The 10304-nt window shown below is 40.1% G+C and overlaps 2 long non-coding RNA genes across 7 annotated transcripts; both read right to left on the minus strand.

Annotated features, from left to right (window-relative positions):
• Positions 1-3840: 3840 nt before the first annotated feature.
• Positions 3841-8435, minus strand: LOC121684131. 4 transcript variants are annotated; one of them, XR_006023042.1, is made up of 6 exons: positions 8415-8435; positions 8091-8132; positions 7830-7994; positions 5036-5113; positions 4862-4924; positions 3841-4260 (listed from the first exon to the last, which is right to left on the minus strand). It is a non-coding gene; the product is annotated as an uncharacterized LOC121684131 (long non-coding RNA). The 4 variants fall into 4 exon arrangements; XR_006023041.1 differs by having other exon boundaries at positions 8341-8432; XR_006023040.1 differs by having other exon boundaries at positions 8091-8432.
• A 130-nt stretch (positions 8436-8565) lies between these two features.
• LOC121684132 lies at positions 8566-10074 on the minus strand. 3 transcript variants are annotated; one of them, XR_006023043.1, is made up of 4 exons: positions 10046-10074; positions 9561-9697; positions 9363-9439; positions 8566-8645 (listed from the first exon to the last, which is right to left on the minus strand). It is a non-coding gene; the product is annotated as an uncharacterized LOC121684132 (long non-coding RNA). The 3 variants fall into 3 exon arrangements; XR_006023045.1 differs by lacking the exon at positions 8566-8645 and having other exon boundaries at positions 9019-9439; positions 9561-9692; positions 10046-10069; XR_006023044.1 differs by lacking the exons at positions 8566-8645; positions 10046-10074 and adding an exon at positions 9894-10039 and having other exon boundaries at positions 9019-9439.
• Positions 10075-10304: the final 230 nt, after the last annotated feature.

The raw sequence follows: 10304 nt of genomic DNA on the forward strand, positions 1-10304 counted from the left end.
GTGGTTAGTGAGAGTGTTTTTTGCACGGTAGCCCAGGCTGCTTAAATGTGGTTCGATCCCCGTTTGATTTGTAAGGTAGCCATATTGTTTCAGATCGTATCTGTATGTTTTCTTACTTCATCATTAACCACACAGTTAATGATGAAGTCAACTAAACTCTCAGAACGGTAAAAAATCGAGAGTTTTTATAAGAAGAAAGTGATTTAGAGAACACCGCAGCAATAAGATTCTTATTGTGACTTCATGGTCTCCCATCCAGTAATTGACCAAGGGCATGACTGCTTAGCTTTTGACAAAGACTGAACACCGGTAACACAGTGAGCTACGAACTTTAAAGACGACATCTCCAATACGAAGAATTTGACAGATTTGTTTCACCCTAAACAGCTCTGAGGTGTCGGAATTGTTGTTCGGCACAATTGCTTCGAACGTTTCAGTATTTCATAAAGCCTCGCTTTGCCCATCCCTACAAGTCAACCGGGACCAGAAAATCATTTCTTTTTTGCCATAGACTGGCGTTCAAAATTTTTTGAAAGATAGGTCCCATGGAGGCAAATGGAAGTGGCGTCACTGGGACACTCTATAGAGCATCACAGTCCCGCCCCTCCTCCAAGAGAGCTTAGTTTCCGGAAGTAAATTTCCCATAAACCACGCGCCTCACTGAAAAATATATAAGCAGCACGAACCAGCGCGAAATCATTTCCAACCGGCGACAGCACGCGAACCCTTTCCTCCAAACAATGATTTTTATGTAGTTAATAGCAGTTATTTCAGGAGTAATCGTGTAAATAATAGTGTTTTGGTATTGAATGTTATATTTACCATCGTGTATTTTATATATCGTGTGTGTGAAAGCGGTTAACGTTAACGTTAGCAACATTGTGCAGTGCTTCGTATCTGACTGCCATCCTGATGCATGGTCTGGACCACCATATTCAGTTTATTAACTTGCTGTTAATTATTACACAAAATGTTCATTAAATGCACTAATAAGTATTTCTAGGTTAATGATTGATGATATGGCTCGTACAGTATGAAGGCTACAGTAGCCTAGCTAATGTTAACTAGCATTACCAACCTCCCTGCAAAACTCACCACACAACTTCGTAGGTTTGATAGGTCTTGTCCCTCATGCTGGCCCATACAAAACCCACAAGCTGACCCTCGACACACAACAGTCAATAATCTGACCCGGTTTAAACTGGTTTTCACCCCTTTGGACACTCTTGATTTCGTCCTTGAAACTGAAATATTCACAGGGGCATGGACGGTTTGCTAACCATTTTACTGCAGTGTCTACCCGGTGGTAGCATCCAGCTTTGCTATCAGCTAGCTAGCTAGTTCAAAGTTTTAAGTTCTTAATGGGGATATACAGGGCTTTTTATGCCTCGACTGAGTTGATGTTTCATATAAACAACAATTCATGTTCATAGAAACAACAAGGTCACTAAAACATGATATATTTCATACCTGTATTGCAGCATGTAGGCTAATGTTAGCAGTTTTATAATGACATTCTAATGACTGAAAGGCTAATGATTAGCCTATCGGCTACCGCTCTCTAGACTACCAGACGCGAGCCTCTTCTGGGTTGCCAGATGTAATCAAAGTCAAAGTCAAAGTCAAAGTCAGCTTTATTGTCAATTTCTTCACATGTTCCAGACATACAAAGAGATCGAAATTACGTTTCTCTCTATCCCACGGTGAAGACAAGACATATTTTACCAATTTAAGTCCACAGACAAACATAACATTCAAGTAAACAAAAAAGTAAGTAAATAAGAGGGCACATATAATAATGAAAAAAAATAAGAGCAGCAAAATTTGGTTTAAATTGTGCATAGACAGTCAATAAAATACTAGTGCAAAGTCAGGCCAATAAAAGGCTTGGGTAGTTCTGTTTGACCTAAGTAAGAAAGAAAGTGACATAGTGGTGCAAGTTATGTAAGAGCAGCAGATGTGTTGTGTTTTCAGGACAACAACAAGTTGTAAAGTGTACAAGTGTGCAAGTGTGCAAGTGGAGTAGTGCACGCGGCCATTGTGGGTCCAATGTCCAGGATGTTATGTAGCTGAGGGTGGAGGGGGGAGAGGAGGGAGAGAGTTCAGCATCCTTACAGCTTGGTGTATGAAGCTGTTGGTGAGTCTGGTAGTGCGGGAGCGCAGGCTTCTGTACCTCTTCCCAGAGGGCAGTAGATCGAACAGATTGTGAGCGGGGTGACTTGCATCACTCACAATTTTGGTCGCCTTGCGGGTGAGGTGGGTGGTGTAAATGTCCTTCAGGGAGGGGAGTGAAGCACCAATAATCCTTCCAGCTGTGTTCACTAATGAAGACTTAGCTAACGTTAGTTGACCTGCAGCTGCTTTAACGTTTCTCCAACCATGACCCAGCTACACATTACGGAAACAGTGAAAACAAAAAATACCTCTCTAACCAACGTAAAATATTTAGCTGAAGTTAGCGATGCAGATGAAGTTTAGCCTAGGCTACCTGTTGTGGAGAAATATGGCCAGCTCTGCGTCAGACTTGATATTCTCCGTTTGACGAAGACGTCACCATCTCAGGAAGCTCCTCCATTTAATTTGTTTCTTGTTTTAATTTTGGAGATTTACCTGCCTCTCGTAGGCGTTCATGACTACAATTGACAGCAAGTTGACAGTTGGCCTTTGCTAATTTGGCAACACAAATAGGAGGACACGCCAGCCGATTATTAATACACTATTCTAGAATTAATCGTTTAAAACATAAACTAAAAATTCCAAGAGATTCCGCCCCGTAACTCATTTTTTTTCATGGGTTTTACGGGTTACAGTAATGTTGTCAAATAAGCCATTACTTCAATTCATCGTGTTTCCTTACTCTCTGACAACATATGGTGATCATTTTTGGAATGGTTACAGTTTATCTTCCATTATTTCCTACATACTGGCCCTTTAAGTGTTCAAACTAGCATTTGCAGTGTTCTATTTGATGGTGTATTGGCCCTGACTAAGTTTGTGTGATATATAAACCACAATCCTTGTTGATAGTACCAATGTTCGTCTAGAAAGTTTTTATTCACATTAAGATTTTCGCCATAGGCAGTAAAAGACTCCGCCATCTTTGTCAATAATTTTCGCTGATAAAGTTTCAAACTATGACCTTAACGGCCTTTCCAAGTGACCTTAAAGTACTTATCCAAGACATCGCGAATAAAATACATTTATCTCAAAACGAGGTTAGTGCCCCGTGAACTTTTGGCGTCTACATGAGCATACACAATCGCTTAGTACAGGTGTAGCTGGTTTTGAGTCTACCATGTGCAGTTAAGTTTTTATGGCTTATACCCGAATTGTCAATGGAGAAATTGCATTGAATTCTTACTTCCGGAAACTCCTGTGGGCGGGACTGTGATGCTCTATAGGAGTGCTGTCCCCCAAAACAAACTTAACCCAAACCAATGATAAACTTACTACTTAGCTACTACTCTAGCTGTAATAACATTTTTTCCCCCAAATGATCCGCCCATTTTTATTTTCTATAACCTATTTTTAACAGTAGCCTATGTGCGGGGAAAATATTGACTTTAAAAACATAGTAGACTTAAATGTGGTTAAAAATGTGATTACTAAATTCATGAACTTAATATTTTTGTGCTTAATATGTAGCAACTGAGTTGTAGAAATGGCTGCATGAGCTTAGATTAATTTCAGTTTGGTTTTTAACAAAATATGATGGGTCAAAATGTGCTACGTCGGCTCACACAGTAAAAATTATCATTTTAAAAATTATTTATTTATTTATTTATTTACTTAGGCTACTTACTTGCTAACTTATATAATGCTATCATAAATAGCCAATAATGACATTGTTTCAAGAATTTATTACACAGCAAGTTACAGAAAATACAACACAAAAACAAGGAATAGAAAAAAAGATATACATACATTAATAGATAGATACATTCATACATAGAAACATTAATAATAAATGACACTGATCAATAGTTACACATGTTTACATTACATATTTTACAGGAGAATGTTGGACATTCTAATTACAGCTGATGAAAGCTTTTGATTTGATTTGATCCCTGCCATGCACTGCAGAAATGACAGGTATTCCATATTAAAAATTAAATAAACTGCTAGCAATGCTCCAATGCCCATCGACACATCTTCTGGTGTTACGACGTCTTGTCCGTCCATGCAAAGTGTAATGGTGGTGTCTTCCTCGAAGGGGTTGCCTCTCATGCATAGGGTAGGTGTGGGTGTCTTGGATATCTGAAAAGTGCAGAATAACAGTATTTACAATGGTGATATTCAAGCCCATTGGCAGGGGAAGTTTCTAACAGTGTCAAATGACTGTGATGGTAATTTTGATACCATAGATTTAATAGAGACCCAGTCAGACCAATAGTATGAAAAATCAGGAACAGAGTTTATTTACAATGATGCGCATCAAGGGAGAGACAGCATGACTTCACCTAAAGATCCATCAGCTGCTCTAACTAGACAAGGAAATAGTTAGGGTTTAAGTATCCTTCCAGGCTGACGGGAGATGGCGTTGGTCATCCCATCTCACATGGACTACACTGAATCAGACCCTGATTAGTGGCAGCCTGGCAATCCGGAGCAGATAGCTACTGACGCAGCCATGCAGAACAGTGAAACACTGCAAAGTCATAATATTCCTGCTTATCTCTAAACACAGTCACACACAGATATACACAGGAAAAGTACAGATATCATAGTCATTACCTAGAATCATACTCTTAGTATCAAAGTGACCCACTAATGAAAAATGCAGAACATTAAACCACATATTGGAATATTGGGCATAATGCTCTAATCCACTTTCTCTCAACTGGTACTCTTACTGTACCTTATCCACAACGTATGAGCCGGTCAAGATTGTCCCCAAACAGATATGGCCGCTCTGCGAGTCCTGAATTTGAACAATACACTGGATAAGTCTTTTAGCAGTAATAACATACTTGTAATTCCATACAGTTTTATAGCAGTAATGACATGAAGTGTAAATCAAACTTCTTAATACCTTTGTATTTGTAGGTTGTCTCCTCACAGGCCTGGTACTTAGGTCAATGTTATGCAGGTGCTGAATTTCAGAGAAAACCTTTAAAAAGATGAGAACTAGGGCTGTAACGATACACCAACCTCACGATTCGGTTTGTATCATGATTTTTGACCCACGGTTCGATATGAATCTCGATTTTTCTTTTTTTTGGGGGGGCTAGACATTTTATTAAACAATATTTTAATAGTCTCCCTTAGAACACCAGAAGATTACAATATAATATATCTTTTATTTTATATCCTTTATATTTTTCTGAATGGCTGATATTCATGACAGCACACTTTATGCAGATTAGCCTATAGCCTAGGCCTACTATTTTTTATTACAACTCTTTAATTCAGCTGTCTGGTTGAAGCCTGGAAATGTTGTAAACAAAGTAGCATAGTTGGCTAGCTTAGCCTATCATAGTCTACTGATTGGACTGTTCAGTTTCCCCATGTGTGTTTAAGTTTCAAGATAATACTTGTTCTCCTTGGGACAGGCCCTTTTGGGAAACGTTGGTATTGAGATGATCAGTCAACTTCAATGCGAGCTTCAACGAGTTTTAAACAAATATGTGCAGCAATGATAGCTAATGATGCTAAGCGGATTTAATAGTAATTTAGCTAGTCGTCTTCTATGCGTCCTTGCGTTCACGATTGTGAATGTTTTATTTAAAGGGACACCAGGCAAGCCTGATGCTTTTTCTCTACGAAACGCCCCCTCGCTCGGTCTGAAGCGCTTTTCCTTTTCTTTGCATTTGCATCTTCCGTCAAGGGTTTTCGCTGCTTCTTCGCCGGCTCTGCCATTATACACACGTTTGCAACAATCGCTAGCGTTTCGTTAGCCTCCCTCTGTGCTGTGGATGCAGGATGGAAACTGAAACTGCTTCGGTCGCCGGGTACGATACACTGAACTTGCAAGCGGGATATTCTTCCTACAGGCAGTAGGGGTGGGCGAGAGAGTCTTCATTCGCCCTGTAATGAGTCATTTAACCATATACCGACTTACGAAGATGAGTAATTAACACGAAAACGTTGCCTGGTGTCCCTTTAAGTCGCGAGTGTTCATTGAGCAGGAGAGAGAGAGAGAGTGAGAGGGAGGGAGCGCGAGAGAGAGCGGGGCAAGGAGAGGGGGTTTACTTCTATACTGTTTGGTAAAGTTGCACACATAGTCTACAATGAAAGCAAGGAGAGGTATGAAATTATTATTTATTTATTTGTTTTTGGACAACGTAGGCTACCGATAAGTAAAGCGGGAGATGTGGGTTGCTTTTGCGGCCGCGTAAGCTGCAAAGCAGTGCGTGAAACACTAGAAAGGGTGTGTCGCGATTCTGCCTTTTCATACCGCGACACAGTATCGTGGATATGAATGTCGCGATTTCGGGTTCGAATCGTATATCGTTACAGCCCTAATGAGAACAAAGTACATGTTCGCTTGGCAGAAGAACATCTGAAAAATAATTTGCAGTAGGGCTGAACGATTTATTGCATTTGCGATAATATCGCGATATGATGAAACACGATTTTCAAACCGCAAAGGCTGCGATTTGTAATATGTGACGTCACCAAAACGCATTTATACTTGCTCTTGCAGACGCGCCACCGACTCTTCTCACCGACCACTGAAGAAGCAAAAAACGTAAACAAGAGGACCAGCTAACAGTGTCAAGAAAGGTCTGATCAGTAGAGCTACTTTGGTTAAAAATAAACCTCTTCATTACCTTTTGCTCGAACCTGCCATGTCCCTGGTTCTAGTTCATAATTCCCCTGTGCTGCTACTCTGGTTGGTAACTTCGTTTACTTGTCCAGCTGACGATTAAAACTCCACGACTGTTTAGGCTGCACAGCAGCCATTCACCTGTGCACTGGGGACTTTGTTTACTGGAGTACAGTGACAGTGGGGACATTTGCGATAAATGAATTGATGTATAATGTTATCCACAAGTAGTTGACACAGCTAACCACCAAAAACCCAGCTGTTCTAACATTAGCTTACCAGCTAAGGCTCTAGGCTACATACATGCTGCTAACTGCTGATAACTTTGCCTGTTTAAAGAGTTTTGTCTCCGCGATTGGCTTTGTTGTGATATGAACAAACTAGTTAATTTGCATGCATGCGTATTGCGCTGCGGTGTTGATGATGCTAACCTTTAGTTAACACCGAGCAGAACGGTCATTCGGCCGCATTTATTTGCGCTACAACAATCTACAGTAGTTTGTTCCGATTCACGTGCAAGTAGCCTACAGAGGAGAGGAGCGGGTATGTGTGTGTGTGTGTTTGTGTGTGCCCGTGCGTGTATAGAGAGCACAGGACAAGGAGAAGCCGTGTCAGTGCCACTACATGTAGACCTATTTGCTAACTAACGAAAGAAGGTCATATCTACATGAAATAGAAACGAATCAGAATAATTAAATGTTTACAAGGCTGGAAGTTCAACAAATATAGGTCTACTAATGTGATTAAAATAGTTAAATAAAAAATATTTCATTCATCAATCTTATTCAATGACCTAATGCCATCATAACATAGGCCTGGGCTCCAGGAAAGTGGGCTCCAGGAACAGTTTATGTTTAACTTATCTAATTTTGTGTTGGTCATACTATAGAATAATATATTGCTTGTCTTTGTTGAATAAGACAGAAGATAAAGAGCTTAAAAATAATCGCATATCGCATCGCAATCGCAATATTGGTGAGAAAAATCGCAATTAGATTTTTTTCCAAAATCGTTAACCCCTAATTTGCAGTGAACTAAATGCCAAATGTTAACTCACAGTTCAAATGTGGTGTAAAGCTGGGTATTCGGTAAGGATTTCCTGTGTGGAGTGGCGTTGAATAAATGCCACTCTGTCACTGATTGTTCTCCTCATTCTGTTTTCAATCGTATTTAGATCAGGGTTTACTTTTCAACACTCCTCCTTCATTTTTGTCTCATTGTCCTGTAAATGTTACATTCAATTTAAAGTAAAGGTCAATTTGGTTAAAGAAATGTAATAAGTAGTAATATGATGTTTAATCATCATCTGAAAACTTACATTGGATTTGGATACGCTTTCATCACCGAGAACATCTACAACCTCAGTAGTGTACTCAGTCAGTGTAAAAAGATCATCAGTGAACATATATGCACACGCACGCACACGCACACACATACGGGGTCATCCCTATGTTCCCCGCTCGGGGTTAGGGTTTTAAAAAAGGGTCCTATGTTCCCCGGTCCCATACAAAGCGGGGAACATAGGACCCGGGGAACATAGGTACGCTCCCCACACATACACACCATACCTGAACTACAGTGTTTGCATCCTGGGTAGCAGGTATCTGTGTGAATAGAAAAAAAAAAGTGTGGTTTCCCTCACATTGGATTGAGTTTTGTCCTGGAATCAAAGTAAACCTCAATAAGGATAACACTGAAGTGTAATTCTGAAAGCTTCTGCTTGAGATACAGATGCATTTTGCTTTGTGAGGAAAAGGTGACTTGCCTGTGATGAATTTTGCCTTTTCCCATGCTTTGCTCAATGGTATCCAATTTCAGGAAGGCTCGGTGGGATTCTCTCCTTCTTGAATTTGTTTTTAGCATTCCCAACCAACTATAATATGAAAGGTTATATAAACCAATTAAAGGAAAAGTCAAATGCAATGGCCTGTTTTATACAGGTGTTAAGTATAGACCCTTTCAACAATAAAAACAAAAACAATGCTTGAACGTTCTATTTGGGCCCCATTAAGATAACATATGGAATGTTAAAAAGGAAGTCTTGTGGGGCCAACTATGATGCTGATAATGGAACTCTCTTGAAAGGGTCTATAAGTATAAGTATATATCTTTTACAGTCTATGGTATATATACTCTTTTGATCCCGTGAGGGAAATTTGGTCTCAGCATTTATCCCAATCCGTGAATTAGTGAAACACACTCAGCACACAGTGAATACACAGTGAGGTGAAGCACACACTAATCCCGGCGCAGTGAGCTGCCTGCAACAACAGCAGTGAGGGGTTAGGTGCCTTGCTCAAGGGCACTTCAGCCGTTCCTACTGGTCGGGGTTTGAACCGGCAACCCTACGGTTGCAAGTCCGAAGCGCTAACCGGCTGCCACCTAAGCAACATACCAACAGAAGGGAAGAGTGTCATAGTAGGCATACATGATTCAATTGCATCTGTAAGTGAGCAGACTACAACAGCCTGAATACACCTGACAGGAATATCCCATCCCATTATCCCTATTTGTTAGGTGCGCTAAAAAAGGACCCTCACTACAGCCAGTAGGCCTACCTGTATGTTTATGACTTTAATAATCTACTTACATGCATATCCTGGTCCTGTGCGATCCCGGAGGAAAGGGTGCTTAGAGCAGCAGCACAAATGTCATGACACTGGATACCTTTGAAATTAAACATAGAGATGGAGTAGCCTAACGTTATATTTTAAATGACTGGTTGTTGTTTTGCATGAATGCAAATGAAGAACACTAAGTAAAGCTGTGTCTCATGCTATACACTTACCATACATAGAAATTTAATCAAATAGGACCTGTATGATCTGTGTGCAGCAGTATGAACGTCAGGACTTCCTCCATTAACGTTAGCAGCTAGCTTTCATTTCAGGAGAGTTGGAAACAGGGGAAGATGAAAAGTCTGTGCTGAAGGAGTAAAAGAGACAGAATATTTGGCTAACATTCAGTTTAAGCATAGCATACAAGCCCAGGCATAATGCTATCTTATAACTTAACAAACTAACGGTAGGCTAAATAAGGCTAGTTCTGAGCTCTAACGTTATGTTAACGTTAAACAAAAAGTTAACGTTAGCGTTCACTAACGATGACACGTTGACCTAACCTTTAGTTGTATGTTATAGCCTATAATGAGGTTATGGTTAAAACGTCTCGTTTCCATTTAATATGTAGGATATGTATAATTTAAGGTATTGTTTCTGACAAACGTCAACATTAAAAAAGCTTGAGATTGGGCTGTCAAAATGTTGCACTCACCTCCTGTAGTTACGTTGACTCAACCAAAGATTCTAGAACAGAGCTCTGTTCTAGAATCTTTGGACTCAACTGTCAAATTCTGTTGCCATTTTTAAAGAAGATTCCACACGCGCGTCATCGCCTCGAGCAACACCTGTGTGCCGAGTTATCCGACCATGTTGCCTAACTTGCCTGCTATTTTGGCATAGGCAGTAGCCTAGGCCTAGCCTATGCTCGGCTAGTTTTTCAACTAACTAACTTTTTTATGTTTTGAATCAGT

Source organism: Alosa sapidissima, chromosome 15, assembly GCF_018492685.1.
Source record: "Alosa sapidissima isolate fAloSap1 chromosome 15, fAloSap1.pri, whole genome shotgun sequence".
Classification (NCBI taxonomy): domain Eukaryota; kingdom Metazoa; phylum Chordata; class Actinopteri; order Clupeiformes; family Clupeidae; genus Alosa; species Alosa sapidissima.